The following is a 16,481-nucleotide window of genomic DNA, read 5'->3' on the forward strand; positions in this document are numbered from 1 at the left end:
AGCTTATTCAGCATCAGTAAAAAAAAAAAACCCTTTCCATTTCGCCCTTCCATTCGTTCCAAATGCCTGTCCAGCTCAGCCTTAAATTCTATTGAAGCTATCAACTTCCACAACAAAAGATAGATATCTGTTCCATCAATCAACTACCCACTGACTAAATGCAAATTTCCGCACATCTATTCTACAACTGTCTTTCCTCAATTTGAATCTGTGCCCCCTCAGGTGCCCCCTTAATCTGAGCAAGAGGAAGAATCCCATCAGCATTCAGCTTGCTCAATCCATTCAAAGCCTTATACAACTCAATCAGATCATCTCAAGGGTGTCTACTCTCCAGGCGCTGCAATTTTCAGAACTTTGCAAAGTTCTGCACCTCCCACGAAACCACGGCATTGTCTTGCTGGAAGAGTCCATTGCTCTGTGGGTGCACGATGACCACATAGGGATGCAGATAGTCTGCAAGGATGGACACGCAACTTGGACCGTTCAGAGATGCGTCTAGATGTACTAGAGGTCCCAATGTGTGCCAGTTGAACATGACCCTGACCATTACCGACAGTCCTCCTGCCTGAACAGTTCCTTATTGACATGACGGGTCCATAGCTTCGTGCAGTTTCCGCCAGATACACACCCTCCCGTCCGCTCGAAATAACTGTAAACGTGATCATTGGACCAGGAGATCAGTCTCCAATCATCCAAGGTCTAAGTTGAGGCGTAGAGTCCTGTGTCGTGATGTTATCAATGAGACTCTGGTGGGTCGGCAGCTCCCATAACCTATTGCGGCTATGGTTCCCTGATGGTCTTGGTGGAGACATTTCTGGCACCTCCCTCGTTGAAGTCGGCAGTGATTTATGCCACTGTCACTCTCCGTTTGACTGAAACAATGCGAGACAGACGTCGACGGCGACGTTCATCCACCACCTTTCTCCGCCCACAGCGCTGTACACGATGAGATGTTATTCCAGAAATGGCGAATTCCCGATACATTCTTGATACCGTCGAACGGGGACAGTGCAATTTCTGTACCACCTCTGCGATAGAGTAACCCATGCGTTGGACACCCACTATCATCCCTCTTTCAAATTCAGTTAACTCATGCATTTATCCATACTGACATCGAATTATCGTCTATGAAGTGATGCAGTGTACCTATATATCTGCCAAGCAGTGGGTTGGTCCACTAGCGAGAGGGGGTGACAGTGTTGCTTGCTTAGCCCAAGAACCAGGTGTGCCATGAATTCTGTCCTTTCAATGTAATATGTTCAGTTATTACATAATAAACGTGAAGTAAATAATGTACTTCTTAAAGTGGAAATTCCCATAAGCCAAGAAAAAAAATTAAGTGAGGAAGATTATGATTTGGACAGTATGAAAGAAAAAGTTGTGGCTTGCTCTGTCAATAAAGTTAGAAATAAGAAGTTGTGTAATTGGATATTAGAGGTAACTAAAGGCATAGATTTGTTACTCGAGATAGGAAGAGTGTATCTGCACTGTTGCTTATTTTTACATTCATATGCAAAATGGCGTTTGGTCATTTCGCATATGAGTGTAAAAATAAGAGGGAAAGTAGTCACTGTGGAGAGGATGATCACTTCTTTTTGAGGAAATGTTGTGACTTTGGTCATACAAATAAAAGTAAAGACTGTTTAGAATATAAAAAGCAGTATGAAATTATAAAGTGAGGTATAATAATGGCTGAAAATTTTCAAGATTGGGACAGCTTGAAAATTGTACAAGTGCATGGTCAAAATGTTGCTTTGCAATCGAATAAGAAAATGAAGGAAATTGAATGTAATGTATTTCTCTTACAGGAGCCATATGTCGTCGGTGCTGAAGTGAGGTGTTCCCTGTTCTGAATAAGATGGTGCAGCACGGGAGAGACAGCCAGGCAGCTGTTATAGTAAGAAATAGAGATACTGTGGTAACGTTGTGTTATTCCCATGCGGTATGTGTTCAGTTGATAGGAAAATTTAGAAATATCTTTGTGGTGAGTCTTTATTATCAGTTTTGTGGTGAGTTTTAGCCTTGTTTGAATTATATTGATAGGGTGTGCAATGCATTAAAAGGGAGCATATCATTATTACCATGGGTTCAAATGCAAATTCAAGAACTTGGGAAAGTGATTACTCTGATGTCCTTATAAGTAATAGATTACAAGTAATTAATGAGGTAGGACAGCTGTCTATGTTTTCCTCAACAAATGAGGAGTCTAGTATAGACTTGACAGTGCTGACCCAATCGTTGATATTAAGGATACAGGATTGGAGGGCGCATGACTGCTGCCGATTCGTCCGATCGAGTAACGATTTCTTGCTGTGAATCAGTCGGACTCATAAAGATGGAATAGTGTTTCAACTGCTGTTTTCCCTAGCGCAACGTCAATGAGCGTACGCTAAAAAAAATAAACAGCTTTCTACACGGAGTGAATATCACACTACAAGTACAGTAGTGGCAAAAAGTGTAAGGTGAGTTGGTGAAGTAACAGCCCTCAAAGGCAAATGAAAAGTAAAAATGAAGATATTTTTACAGTAACATTGATTAACGGAGCTCAGTATCAGGTGCTTTTTATACCGTGTCCCGACCTGCGCGCGCTCTGTAGTTCACCTGCAGTTGCTTCGATTTGAGCCGCCTCCGTAGTCAGGTGAAAAGGAGCAGCAGTGCGTAGCACACGCTTTTTGTTTAGACCGGGGTTCGACCCCGTCACCACCAAATACGGAGGATGCGGAAAGGTCAGGGAATGACCACCGCATATCCCGGAGCAATATAGCCTTAGTTGCTAATGCTCCTAAAAACCAAATAACAAACAAACAGCTTCGATTTGAATAACGACTAGCTGGTCATAATGTTTTTGCTCATCAGTGATGTATATATCCCTTTATTTTAACACTAAACGTTGGTATATCTTTTGATGTAGACGTGATAGAGACTTTTTATGGTGATTTTCGGAATCAGCGCGTTTATTTTTTCCCAGTATCACATATTTTTATTGCAGAGGTATGACTAAAAATATTTTTTGTCGGCTAGTGTTATTACACATATTTAAAACCTTATTACCTTTCAGTTTTCAAACAACTTTTTACACGCTCTTACTTCCGTTCTGTTTAACCCAAGTGTCTTATCATTTTTCCCATTTGACAGAGCATTTCTCAACTCAAGTTGAATGAAGTCAGGTTCATCTTGAACAGCCACATATTCAGCATTAACTCCTCTTATTTGCCTTTGGAGGTCGTTATCCAGTCTTTGGGAACAAGAAGGCTAGCACATTGTTCGGAGAGTCGAACCACACAGTCTCTTCTCCTAACAATAATATATACCATGTTAAATTTTTTTAATTTTGAAACATTATTTTATATATTATTCTACAATGGTTTCTATTTTCTTGTTCAATAACAAACATTTACCACGACCTCCATTTTTCATTCTGATTTAAATTAACATACTCTTTCTGCCTTCTTAGATAAACTTCCTTCAATGGCTGTACTTCACTTGGGGATCGATACCTACTTGTGCGTTGAAACGACCTTCTGGCCCTGATTGTAGTAGTAGTAGTAGTGGCATGTGATGCAAGAAAGCAAGTGTATGAGCTTATGCAGCATCAACCAAAAAAAAAAAATATATATATCACACCATTCCCTCCAAATGCCTGTCCAGTTCCTTCTTAAATTTATTCAACCTATCAACTTCCACAACGACAGATGGAAGTTTGTTCCACCAATTAACCACCCGCTGGCTAAAGGCAAATTTCCGCACATCCATTCTACATCTGTCCTTGTTTAATTTGAATTTATGTCCCCTTAGGTTCGTAATCTAAACAAGTGGAAGGATCCCATCAGAATTCAGCGTGCTCAACCCATTCAAGGCCTTATAGACCTCAATCAGATCACCGCGCAGGTGCCTAGTCTCCAGCCACTGCAATTTGCAGACCTTAAGCCTCTCTTGGTAAGAGGATCCCTTCATTCCCCTCACCAATCTTGTTGCCATTCTCTGTACACGCTCGAGCAAATCTACATCCTTCCTAAAATGAGGCCTCCAGACCTGTACGCAATATTCAAGGCGTGGCCTGACCATTCCCTTACACAGAGAGACAATCACCTCCCTGCTAGCAAAATTCCTATATATCATTGGCAAAACCCGATGATCTGCCCTGGCAGCCTCTCTGCATTGCTCAGAAAACTTCATATCTGACTGCACAATTACTCCGAGGTCTTTTTCATTTTCTACCACCTTAAGTGTGGTACCACACAATTGGTACGTTTCTCTTGGGTTACTTCTACCCATATGCAGTACTTTGCATTTGTCAAGGTTAAACTTCATTTGCCACTTCTTAGCCCATCTGCCCAAATTATCTAGATCCTGTTGCAGTAGCACACTGCCATTGCTGTCATTAACAACCCCGCCAACCTTTGTATCATCTGCAAACTTCCACATTAAGCCTGATATACCTTCATCAATATCATCGATAAATATACAAACCAACAGTGGACCCAACACCGAACCCTGTGGGACTCCACTAATAACATTAGTCCACGGAGAGCAGCACCCATTGGTTACCACCCTCTGTTTTCTCCCACTTAACCATCCTTTTATCCATTGTAGCAACTTACCCTTAATACCATTCTGCTCCAATTTGTACAGTAGTCTTCCATGCGCAACAGTGTCAAAAGCTTTCCTGAAATCCAAATATATGATATCAAAATTATTTTGTTAGTCCAGTTCCTTTGTAACCACATCATAATATCCTATCAAATTTGTCAGACAAAACTTTCCCTTAACAAACCCGTGCTGTGTCTGAATTATTGCTGCAGTCTTGTCTAGATAATCCTGCAATGCATCTTTAACCAGTGACTCCATTATTTTACCCGGACAGAAGTTAAACTAACTGGTCTGTAAGTACTCGTGTCACCCTTCGATCCCCCTTTGTAAATTGGAGATACATTTGCACATCTCCCGTCCGTGGGAACTTTCCCTCAGTCCAAGGATGCTCTCATAATTATGGCTATGGGTTTGCTTAGTTGCTTTGCTGCCTCCTTTAATATAACTGGATAGATCCCATCCACCCCAGGTACTTTTCTTATGTTTAACTTAAACAATTTCTCCTCCACTTTGCTGTCAGTTATTACAAAATCATTAAGTATCCTGCTACAATTTGATAACCTTCTGCCATTTTCAAACCTTAATAATTCCTCATGTGTGAATGCAGATGCAAAATACTCATTCAGTTTGTTTGCTATCTGAGCGGGATCATCAACAGTCGAACCATCGATGTTAAGTGGACCAATCAGATTCAGCCCCTTCCTTTTGGAGTTTCTATAAGTAAAGAAATCCTTGCTGTTTTTCTTAGCATCTTTTGCCAAGGATTTTTCGTAATCTGTCTTCGCCTGCCTAACCTCCTTTGTGACCTGATTACAGACTAGCTTATATCTGCCATAGGCTTCTGAGTCGCTTGATAATTTATATGCATCCCATGCATTTTTCTTCTCTGTTACGAGTCTCATTAGTTCATTTAAAAACCATTTAGGCCTAAACCTTGAACAATATTTCTTAATAGGTATGAAACTTTTAGTTACATCCAAAATTAATTCCTTGAATGCTTCCAACTTAGAATTTACTGTTGGTAACATCGTTAATTGATCCCACTGTACAGAATTTAAAAACTTTTTGAGACCACTGTACTCACCTTTACGGAAGCAAAAACCCTTTCCTTTACCCCTGATGGTAATTAAATCTTTAAGTAAATCACACATCAGTACACTGTGATCACTGCCACCTAGTGGTTCCTATATCTGCAAATAGTTAATACACGAATGATCACTGCTGATAACCACATCAAGAGTATTACTTTCTCTGGTTGCCTCTCGAACATGCTACTGCAGAAAACAGTCATCCAATAAATCCACAAAAGTCTGACTAGTGTGTGAGTGACCAACCCACAAGTTCCAGTCAATATCTGGGAAGTTAAAATTCCCCATTATAAGACATTCCGATTTACTAGCTCACTCTATTTCTCTATACAATTGTTGATTGTACCCATTCGAGTCATTAGGCCTATAACACACTCCTACTCTTATTTTTGCTTTTGCAGTACTTATGTCACACCAAACTGACTCAACAGTGCACTGTTCATCTATATCAACTGGGTGCACTTCTTTTGATTTTATGTTTTTCTTAATTAACAGCATAACACCTCCTCCCTTTCTATCCTATCTGTCCTTTCTGTACACATTGTCCTCCCCAAATTCCAGTTCTGCATTCCTTATTTCTGTGTAACACCACGTCTCCGCTATCCCAACAATATCCGCCTTTGATGTCTTGACCAACACTTCAAATTCATCAAATTTATTTACTATACTTCTAGCATTGTTATACATGCAAGCATTCATTCTCCAATTCCTATTCCTAGTTACCCTAACACATCCCATATATACCCACCTATTTAATGATGACTGCCATCCGTCACTGAAACCCCCAACACCCCTAGCTACAGGTCGCTGCTTAAACTACTAGAAGTTGTGCAAGAATCACCTTCACCTCTGCCTGCGGCTACTGTTAAACTATTAGTCCTTCTATGCCCCCAAGCTATCAGTCTTCCGACCCACCTAACACTGCCTCTATAGCATTAGCAAATATTCTTGCACCCTTTCTATTTAAGTGTATCCCATCCCTGTAGAAGCAGTCTCTCCTGTTAACAAGTAAAGACCAGGCTGAAAAAAATTCTATCCCTTGAGCCTTGCACAATCTTTCCAGGGCCGAATTGATCGACAAGGCTCTCATCATATACTCCCTTCTATCGTGTCTGGGCAGAATTGCAGACATTTTCAAATTCAACCCTAATTCCCGTCTTTTGTTCAACAGCGACTTGTACTTGTTAAGTAATTCTGCCGGTCTCCTACCCTTAAAAACGTAGTGCGAACGTGTACAACTATATCACCTTTTGTGCCCTTATAAGATGGTAACCGCTCTACAACGTCATCAACCTTTGCCCCTGGCAGACATACCTGGTCCTGTTCCACCTATCCTTTTTACAAAGCAATTTCCCCGTTTCCCTGACAATCACCAACAACTACTAGTTCCTGTGGGACCAGCGAATTCTGCCTTGGGGGTTGCCACTGTGTTGCGCGATGACCAAGTGCAAGCTCTGGTGTTGATGGGCCCCTCAATTTAGATCCTTCGAGGGCATCCACCCTGTCCTTCAAGCTCTCATATAGGCCCATAACAACGCTGAGTTGTCGCCTGCTTTCCCTACACTCCTTACATCGCGCACACACAAAGACATCTCCCATGGCAATATCATGTTCCATTCCAGAGAGTTCGGCACACCTATCACAAGTTGCTCATTTTTTTAGGCTATGATGTGTTGGAGAATCGCCCCCCTCAGTTCTCCCCCAAGTCACAGCACTCCTGCCACTTTGTGCCCGTTGCTTTGCTGCTCTAGTTTGGGGCGTGATATTTTAAATTGTCCACATCCTTGCTTCCGTAAGGCCGTGACTCAAACAAGGAACTACGTTATTAGCCTTCTGACCCCTTCTCATAGAAACTTCACTTGCTCTCTAGTTGCATTCTGTAAGCAATCTTAATGTGTCATGTGCCAGGCAGCTGTACCATTCACCAATCTTTTCAGCAGTTGCAACCTCGATTTCTGCAGTAAATCTCTGCCAATTCGTGCACTGTTTTATAAATATTTTATAATATTTATAAAACGGTGAGAAAGTATATGACTTTCGTAGGAGAAAAGAGAGTAATGTTAATTTAGGAGCATACTTCAGGGTGTGGTTAGTACCTACGGGGTGATTGTTGTCTGGAAATTCCTTGTTTAGGAAAGAACGGACTTTAGATCTAGTGACTACCGTTGGGCAGTCTGGAAATTCCACCCCATGCAGATGTGAAGTTTCTCTTTCTCCTCATTAATTCCATTTTTACTGTGTCAGGTCTACAAAATGACAGTCCCTGGGATTTTCTTTTCCCATGAAAATTAGCCTTTTGACCAGTAGAAGCATTGGAAACTCTAAAAAGGGGGGGGGGACATACATATATGCAGATCGGAGACAAAGAGGGGGGACATACACAAGAGGAACGTGAAGAACGGACAGGAGGAACGGAGGAACACACACAAGAGGAACGTGAAGAACGGACAGGAGGAACGAAGGAACACACAGGACGAACGGAGGACACAGGATGCACAAAAAGTAAAGATCAGGAAGACAGAGAGAGAGAAGGGAGAAAGATACAGTGAGAAACCCAGAAAGAGACAAAGAGACGAAGAGCGTCTTGTCCTGAACGAAGCACTTCTTTTTCTTGAGGCTATTTCGTAAAAACGGCTTGACAAACTTTTGCTGCTGGCTCCTGTTCCTAGACGTCTGTTTCTGAACATTGCAAAGTTTATTCTGGTAAGTTACACCCTATATTTGCAACATGATAGTTAATAGAATGAAAGTGTGGGACGTTAATACATAACTCTTTATTTAATAGAGTTCACTGACAAACAACCCTCCTCATAGGAACACTCACTAAGGTAGCATCTAATTTACAACACTTAGAAATTGGAGTTTAAGATTAGCAAGATTCATTTGTATTAATAGAATACCATCAGTTATGACTGTTACACTTAAACATACACCCAGATACTCGAACTGCAGGATGAGTGTTGGCTTCAGAGAGTATGGACAGCAGTGCCAACTGAAGATTACAGGAAGAACACATACAAGTTTGTACACATGTATCATTAGCCTTATATCGTTTTATCCTATTGATAAGAGATAGAGCTGTGATATAATTATATAAAAGTATATAACCATTTTATTTTACGCCTGTTTGTATGCTAGAGTTAATAAACCATGTTTTGTTTAATCATCCTTGTCTCTTAGCCATTCTCTTGCTTACACGTTACCCACAGCACGAGTCTTATAGTAAAAGAGCCATAGTTCTGCGGCACTCTGAGGTCTGACTTCTGGGAGGATTTCAGAGTGAATAAACACAACTCCGATTTTGATGTTGTGAGTCTATTCTCCACGTTTCAGAATAGATCTTGAGAACACAAAATTGTTGTCCTAATATATAAACCACTAGTCGATCATATAAAACACAGGCGTTTTCTGGAACATCAATATTAATGAATGAACTTGCTGGAAACCTTATTGTATACATTGAATGATGAATAATAGTAAGAGTTGATTGCCTTAATCTCCATTTGAAGAATGATATCCAGCACATGGATATCATTCTTAAAATGTGGAACATTACTCTTGTTCTTCAGATGGGAAAGGCAGCGGACTTAAAGGAGTTTAACTGGGTCCGAATTGTAATTACCAGATGACCGGATCAGAGGATATCAAAAAAAAAAAAAAAAAAAACCTTATTTTTAGGCCACCCGAATAATTAAATTCAATTGCGGAGCTGTGTGTCATATGTCTGTTAATTGCGTGTGTTCTTTGGGCGATCTGTCTGTTTTGCTGGACGAAAAACACTAGTTTCTTGGGGAAAAACCATGCTATCTATGCCTGAGACCGACTAACTCAGCCACGGAGTGAAAAAAGCCCATTAAAGTTCCTTGCATTATCAACGGGATTCGAACCCGGGTCTTTTCCACCCGTTGTGGGGATTATGGTGACGATACCACTGTGCTACTCGCGCAGACAGAGGATATCCAAAACAGCATGGCTAGTGGGATGCTAGCAGTCAGCTGTGGTTAATACCTACCGAAGGTGGCCCGAGGAGGGGAAACCCACGAACCACCGACAAGGTGTTGGACGACCACGGCTCATCGATGCTTGAGGTGAGCGCAGGTTCTCCCGGATGGTACATGACATCAGAAGGGCGACTGTGGCCCAACTAGTTGGTAACTGGTAACTCGATGCTTGAGGTGAGCGAAGGTTCTCCCGGATGGTACATGACATCAGAAGGGCGACTGTGGCCCAACTAGCTGGTAACTGGAATGCTGCTGATTGAAGTAATGTATCACAGCACACAGAATATCGAACACTGCTGAAAATGGGGCTGTGTAGCCGCAGGCTGCTCCGCGTGCCCATACTGACCATGGTTCACCGGCGACAGCACCTACAATGAGCACGCAAGCATTGAAACTGGACCTTGAGTGATTGGAAGAAGGTCGTCTGGTCCGATTAATCACGTTTCCTGTTGCACCGTGTGGACGGCCGGGTACATGTGCTTCGTTTACCTGTGGAAGTGATGGCGCCTGGATGCACCATGGAGCAAAAACAAGCCGACGGCAGCAGTGTCATGCTTTTGGCGATGTCCTGCTGGGATACCTTGAGTCCAGTAAACTATGTGCTGGTCAATCTGACGTCTGCAACCTACCTAAACATAATTGCTGACCAGGTACACTCTTTCATAGCAATTGTCTTCCCATCTAGCGGTGGGTGCCGTCTTTCTGCAGGATAATGCGCCATGCTATACCACCCGGATTGTTCGAGATTGGTTCGTGGAACATGAGGAAGACTTCCAGGTATTGCACTGGCCTCCAAATTCCCCAGACATCAATCCCATCGAGCATCTGTGGTTTGTGTTGGAATAGCAACTCCGATCGGTATCTCAACCATGGACCTTACAGGAGTTAAAGGATCTGCTGATTACATGTTGGTACCAGATACCACAAGACACATTTAGAAATCTTGAGGCGTCCATGCCTCACCAGGTACGAGCTGCTTTTGCTACATGTCGAGGACCAATATCATATTAGGTACGTGGTCATAATGTTTTGGCTCGTTGTTGTATTTATAGGATGTCTCAAAAATATTGGTACAAACGTTTAGGGGAGGTAGGTAACATCTAAAGGAATGTGAATCGCGTAGGAACCCATAACCGGAAACGTCACCGTAAGTCGGTAGACGGCGCTGTTCATCAGTTAGTGAGAGGGAAAATTTCCGGTTTACTCATTCAAGCAGCAGTCGTCGCACGAAGAGCATGCATCGATATATGAACTGTGAGCTGGCAGATATGCACCTAGTGTATGGATTAGCAGAGGGCAATGGACGAGCCGTTCAACGAATTTATGGAGAACGCTTCCCAGACAGACATGTACTGAACCACCGTTTGTGTGATTATGGGTCATTTAGAGATAACAGGAGTAGTGCAGGCAGATCACGTTCGACGCAAACTCCCACCATGGAAGAAAGTGTGTTGAATGCCGTCCAGAATAATCTTACTACAAGCACACGTGCCTTTGCCTCTGCCTTAGGAGTGTCTCATTGCAATGTACAGCGTGTCTGGGACAACAATTCTTTACACCCCTTTCATCTAAAAAGGGTTCAGTTACTGCTCCCCCAAGATCATCCTGCACGTGTGGCTTTTGCGCAGTGGTTTCTCCAAGAAAGTGTTCAAGACTTGAATTTTCCAGCCTAGTTTTGTTCACGAATGAAGTTTATTTCACATGGGCAGGCTTATTCAATCAGCACAATGCTCTTGTGTGGGCTCACGACAACCCACATGGTGTGCGCCCCATGCGGCACAACATCGCTTCGCAATAAATGTGTGGGCAGGTATGGTCGGTGACTGCTTAGTCAGCCCATACCTGTTACCATCCCGCATGGACTCTGCTAAACATCGGATCGTTCTTGAACAAGTTCTACCAGAGTTACTTGACGATGTTCCAGCAAATGTGAGATGCAACATTTGATTTCAACATGACGGGGCGTCTGTCCATTATGGAAGGTGTGTTCATTACCATTTGAACAGGCGTTTTTGGCGTCGATTGGCTGTGGTGGAACCGTTGCTTGTCCCACACGCTCACCTGATTTATCGAGCCTTGATTTCTTTCTGTGGGGGCCCTTAAATCTATCGTGTATGAATCACCTGTGGAGACGGAAATGGATCTCGTGGCGAGACTCGTTTGCGCTGCTGCTACTGTCAAAGAAACTCCAGGTGTGTTCGACTGTGTCCGCCAATCCATGCTGCGTCGGTGTCACGCATGCATCGCATCTCATGGTGGAACCTTCGAGCATCTGTTGTAACATCATAAATGCATCCATCTCATACTCCATTGTTAATATTATGTCAAATAAATGTTTGCCTCTAATTACTGTCTTGTGTCATTTTTGCTTTTTGTGGCTCTACTACTACTTTCCCGTGACGTTTCCGATTATGGGTTCCTATGCGATTCACATTCCTTTAGATGATACCTACTTCCCCTAAACGTTCGTACCAATATTTTTGAGACACCCTGTATTTATTAATATTTATTTATACAGCTAGTGAGTATGGCCTTTGCACTCCCAAGCTCCTGAGCTGGATATCATCGTTCTTCTGTTTGTTGGTGATTCCCTTTTACTTCTGACTCTTGTTTTTTCTCTCTCTCTCTGTCTCTCATGGTAACTCAAAAAATATTTTTTGGCTGGTGCAGCAAAAGCCTCAGGCTTCCTTGAACCATATGGCTAATTATAATAATTAGCATTAGCATTCGCAAGGGTACATGATGCAAGAAAGCAAGGTTATGTAGCATCAGCCAAAAAAAAAAAAAAAAAAAAACACACCTCTTTTCATTTCCCTCATCCACCCGCTCTAAATATTTGTCTAATTCTGCCTTGAATCTGTTTAAGCTATCAACTTCTACAACGACAGATGGAAGTTTGTTCCAGCAATCAACCACTCGCTGGCTATAGGCAAATTTCCGCACATCTATACTACAACTGTCTTTCCTCAATATGAATTTATGCCCTCTCAGGCGTTTATTCTGAGCAAGAGAAAGAATCCCATCAGCATTGAGCATGCTCAAACCATTCAAGACTTTATTCACTTCAATCAGGTCACTTTGCAGGTGCCTAGTCTCCAGACACTGTAATTTACAAAACTTAAGCCTTTCTTCGTAATAGCAACAATTTGTTCCATTCACTAATCTTGTTGCCCTTCTCTGTACTTGTTCCAACAGCTCTACATCCTTCTTAAAATTAGGCCTCCGGACCTGTATGCAGTACTCAAGGTGTGGCCTGACCAATGCCCTATATAAAAGAGGATAATCACCTCTTTATCCCTGCTAGAAAAATTCCTGTATATCATTGACAAGACACCATGGGCTTCTCTTGCAGACCGTCTGCACTGCTAGAAAAGTGTATATCTGCATGCACATTTCCCCAGGTCCTCTTCATTCTCTACCACTGCCAGTGTAGTACCACACATCATCATCATCAGCCATTTTCAATCCACTGCAGGATGAAGGCCTCTCCAGCAACTTTCCAGTTCTTTCTGTTTTGAGCACTGGCCATCCATTTACTACTCAAAAACTCATGAATTTCATCTGTCCATCTCCGCCTTTGTCTTCCAGGTTTTCTTCTAGCTCCTCTTGGGTACCATTCTGTTATTTTCTTAGTCCATCTGTCATCATGTCTTCGAGCTATGTGTCCTGCCCAAGACCATTTTAGTTCTTTAGTTTTGATAAGAATGTCCTTTACTTGAGTTTGCTGCCTAATCCATGTGTTTCTCTTCTTATCTAACAGTCTGATTCCCAATATAATTCGTTCCATTCTTCGCTGTGTAGTTCGTAGCTTCTCTTCCATTCTTTTGGTGAGTGCCCAAGTTTCACTTCCATAAGTCATGGTGGGGAGTATACATTGATTCATTATTTTACGTTTCAGACAAACTGGGATATTGCTCTTCAGTATGTGACTATATTTCCTGAATGCTATCCATCTAAAATTTATTCTTCTCTTGACTTCCAGCCATTTATCATTATTCCAGCTAATAACTTGTCCCAGATAAGTATATGACTCCACCTTTTCAATTACTGCTCCTTCAATCATTATTTCCCTTTCCGTGGCATACTTGTTCATCATTACTTTTGTTTTAGCCATATTCATCTTTAGTCCAAAATCCTTACTAACTGTGCATAACTGATTAAGATTTTCCTCTAATTCTTTGGGATCGTGGCTTATAATCACAATGTCATCTGCAAATCGTAAATGGTTTAGGTACTCTCCGTTCACATTGACTCCTTTCTGCGACCAGTCTAATCTTCTGAAAGCTTCCTCAAGGGCAGCAGTAAACAGCTTCGGAGATATTGTGTCTCCTTGTCGAACTCCTTTCTCGATTTTAAATTTGTTACTGTCTTTGTCTAGTCTAATAAATGATGTAGCACTCTCATATATTTTCTTCAAAATCATAATATATGGAGTATCTATGCCTTGTCTTTCCAGTGCCTGAAACATTGCCTTATGCTGTATGGAGTCAAACGCCTTTTCATAATCCAAAAATGCCAGGCATAATGGTGTTTTATATTCATTTACTTTCTCCATTAGCTGTGATATTACGTGAAGGTGATCCATAGTTGAGAATCCTGTCCTAAAGCCAGCTTGCTCTTTCGGTTGATTCTCATCAAGTATTCTTTCTAATCTGTTAGTAATGACCCTTGTGAACAACTTGTAGATATGGGATAACAAGCTAATTGGTCTATAATTTCCAATTTCTGATTTATCTCCTTTCTTATGCAGCAAAACTATGATTGCATTATTCCACTGCTTAGGCATCACACCTTTTCTAATGCACTTTGTGAAGAGCCTTGCCAGTTTTTGTGTTATATCTCTTCCTCCCAATTTTAACAACTCTACAGTAACTTCATCTTCCCCCGGGGCTTTCCGATTCTTCATTTTCTTCAATGCATGTTCTACCTCATCAGGAAGAATATCGGGTATGTCGTATGTGTTGCTACTTTGCAATCCATCTTCCTCACTGCTGGTATCATTCCCTCGCTCCTTGTATAATTCTCTACAGTAGTCTTCTGCTATTTGAATTATGCCTTCTCTGCTGTTTATAAGTACACCATCGCTATTCTTCAGTTTCAGTATCATTTGTCTTTCTGTATTACTGCTCATGGCTGCTGATTTAAATCCTTTGTTTTCCCTTAATGCTTGTTCTACTTTTCTTGTGTTAAATCTTCTTATGTCCTCTCTGAGTCTCTTTCTAATGGCTTTGCATAACTCAGTATACTCAATTTTCTCCCTGTCAGTGTTTTTCTTGCTCTTCATTTGTCGTCTTTGGTTCATCATGACAAGTGTTTCTTGACTAATTTTTTCTTCTTTGGATTTCTGTTTCCCTATAGGTTTCTTGGGCTTTATCACTTTCAGAAAGTTGTAATATTCCTCGTCGATATCTTGGTCCTGAGCAGTCTGCAGAAGCTCAAACTTGTTCTTAAGTTCCAGTACATACTGCTTTTTCTCCTCCTCTGTTATTTCAAAGACCTTTGTATTATTTACTCGAATCAGTTTTTTCCTTTCCTTTCCTACATCTATATCAAGTGTACATCTTACCATTCTGTGATCACTTCCAACATTTACCTTATTCAGGACGGTAACATCATTCACAATATATCTTCTGTTAGTGAGGATGAAGTCGATTTCATTAGTTGTTAATCCATTTGGACTCTTCCATGTCCACTTTCTGTTCACCCTTTTCTTGAAAAAAGTGTTCATTACTGACATTCCTTGAGATTCTGCAAATTCCACAAGTCTTTCACCTCTTTTATTTCTTTCACCAATTCCAAAATTTCCTATAGTTCCTCTTTCTGCGCTGTTTTGCCTTTTTCCAACCTTAGCATTGAAGTCCCCCATAATAATAGTGTAGTGGGTTTTCCGCTCATCTAGAAGACTCTCAATTTCGGTGTACATTTCTTCAACCTCTTCATCATCATGGCTCGATGTTGGTGCATAAATCATTATAATCTTTAGCTTGTACCTCTTAGAAATCTTGAGTATTAGTCTTGACACCCTTGGTGATGTACTTTTGAATTCCAAAATGTTGTTTTTAAAATCTTTATGGACCAGAAACCCAACTCCACCTTCACTCCTTTCACTGTTTCCATTAGTGTACAGGAGATTTCCACTTGATAAACTTATAAGTGATTCATTTCTTCTTCTTGTTTCAGCCAAACCAATGATATTCCAATTCACATTTTCTAATTCCTTTTCCAGCTCTAATATCCTGTCTTCACCGATGAGTGATCGTACGTTATAACATGCCAGGTTCAATTTCCGTGCATGGCAGCCTGGTCGTACCCAGAGATTCTTAGCACCCTCTGCTTCCACTCTGATCCTCTCGCTGCCGTAAGAGGGAGAGTGAAAGCTGCTGGGGACTGAGGGCCATTTGTATTGTTGTGCTCTCATTGCTGGAAGGTTTGGTCTTTTCCTCTTCACGCTGACCAGGCGTCTTGAAGAGAACCACTCTACACGTTCGTTGCCACCTAAGTGACGTAACAGGGTTTACCATCGAGAAGGTGTGCATGAGTGTGGATTTTAGGGAGGCAGGCCAACCGGACTTCTCCTAAATCTTCTGTAATAGAGAGATATTGGATCCATCAGTGTTTTAGGCTGAGTGTCTGATAACACACAGGATACCTGTTCCCCTCTAAGCCCCTTAGAGGGGAACCCTCTAAGTACCACACAGTTGATATGTTACTCCGGAGTTACTGCTTCCCATATGGAGTACTTTACATTTGTCAATTTTAAACTTCAGTTGCCACCTCTCAGCCAAGCTACTCAACTTTTCTA

The sequence above is a fragment of the Mastigoproctus giganteus genome, chromosome 4, assembly GCF_048544385.1.
Source record: "Mastigoproctus giganteus isolate SK-2022 chromosome 4, ASM4854438v1, whole genome shotgun sequence".
NCBI lineage: Eukaryota > Metazoa > Arthropoda > Arachnida > Uropygi > Thelyphonidae > Mastigoproctus > Mastigoproctus giganteus.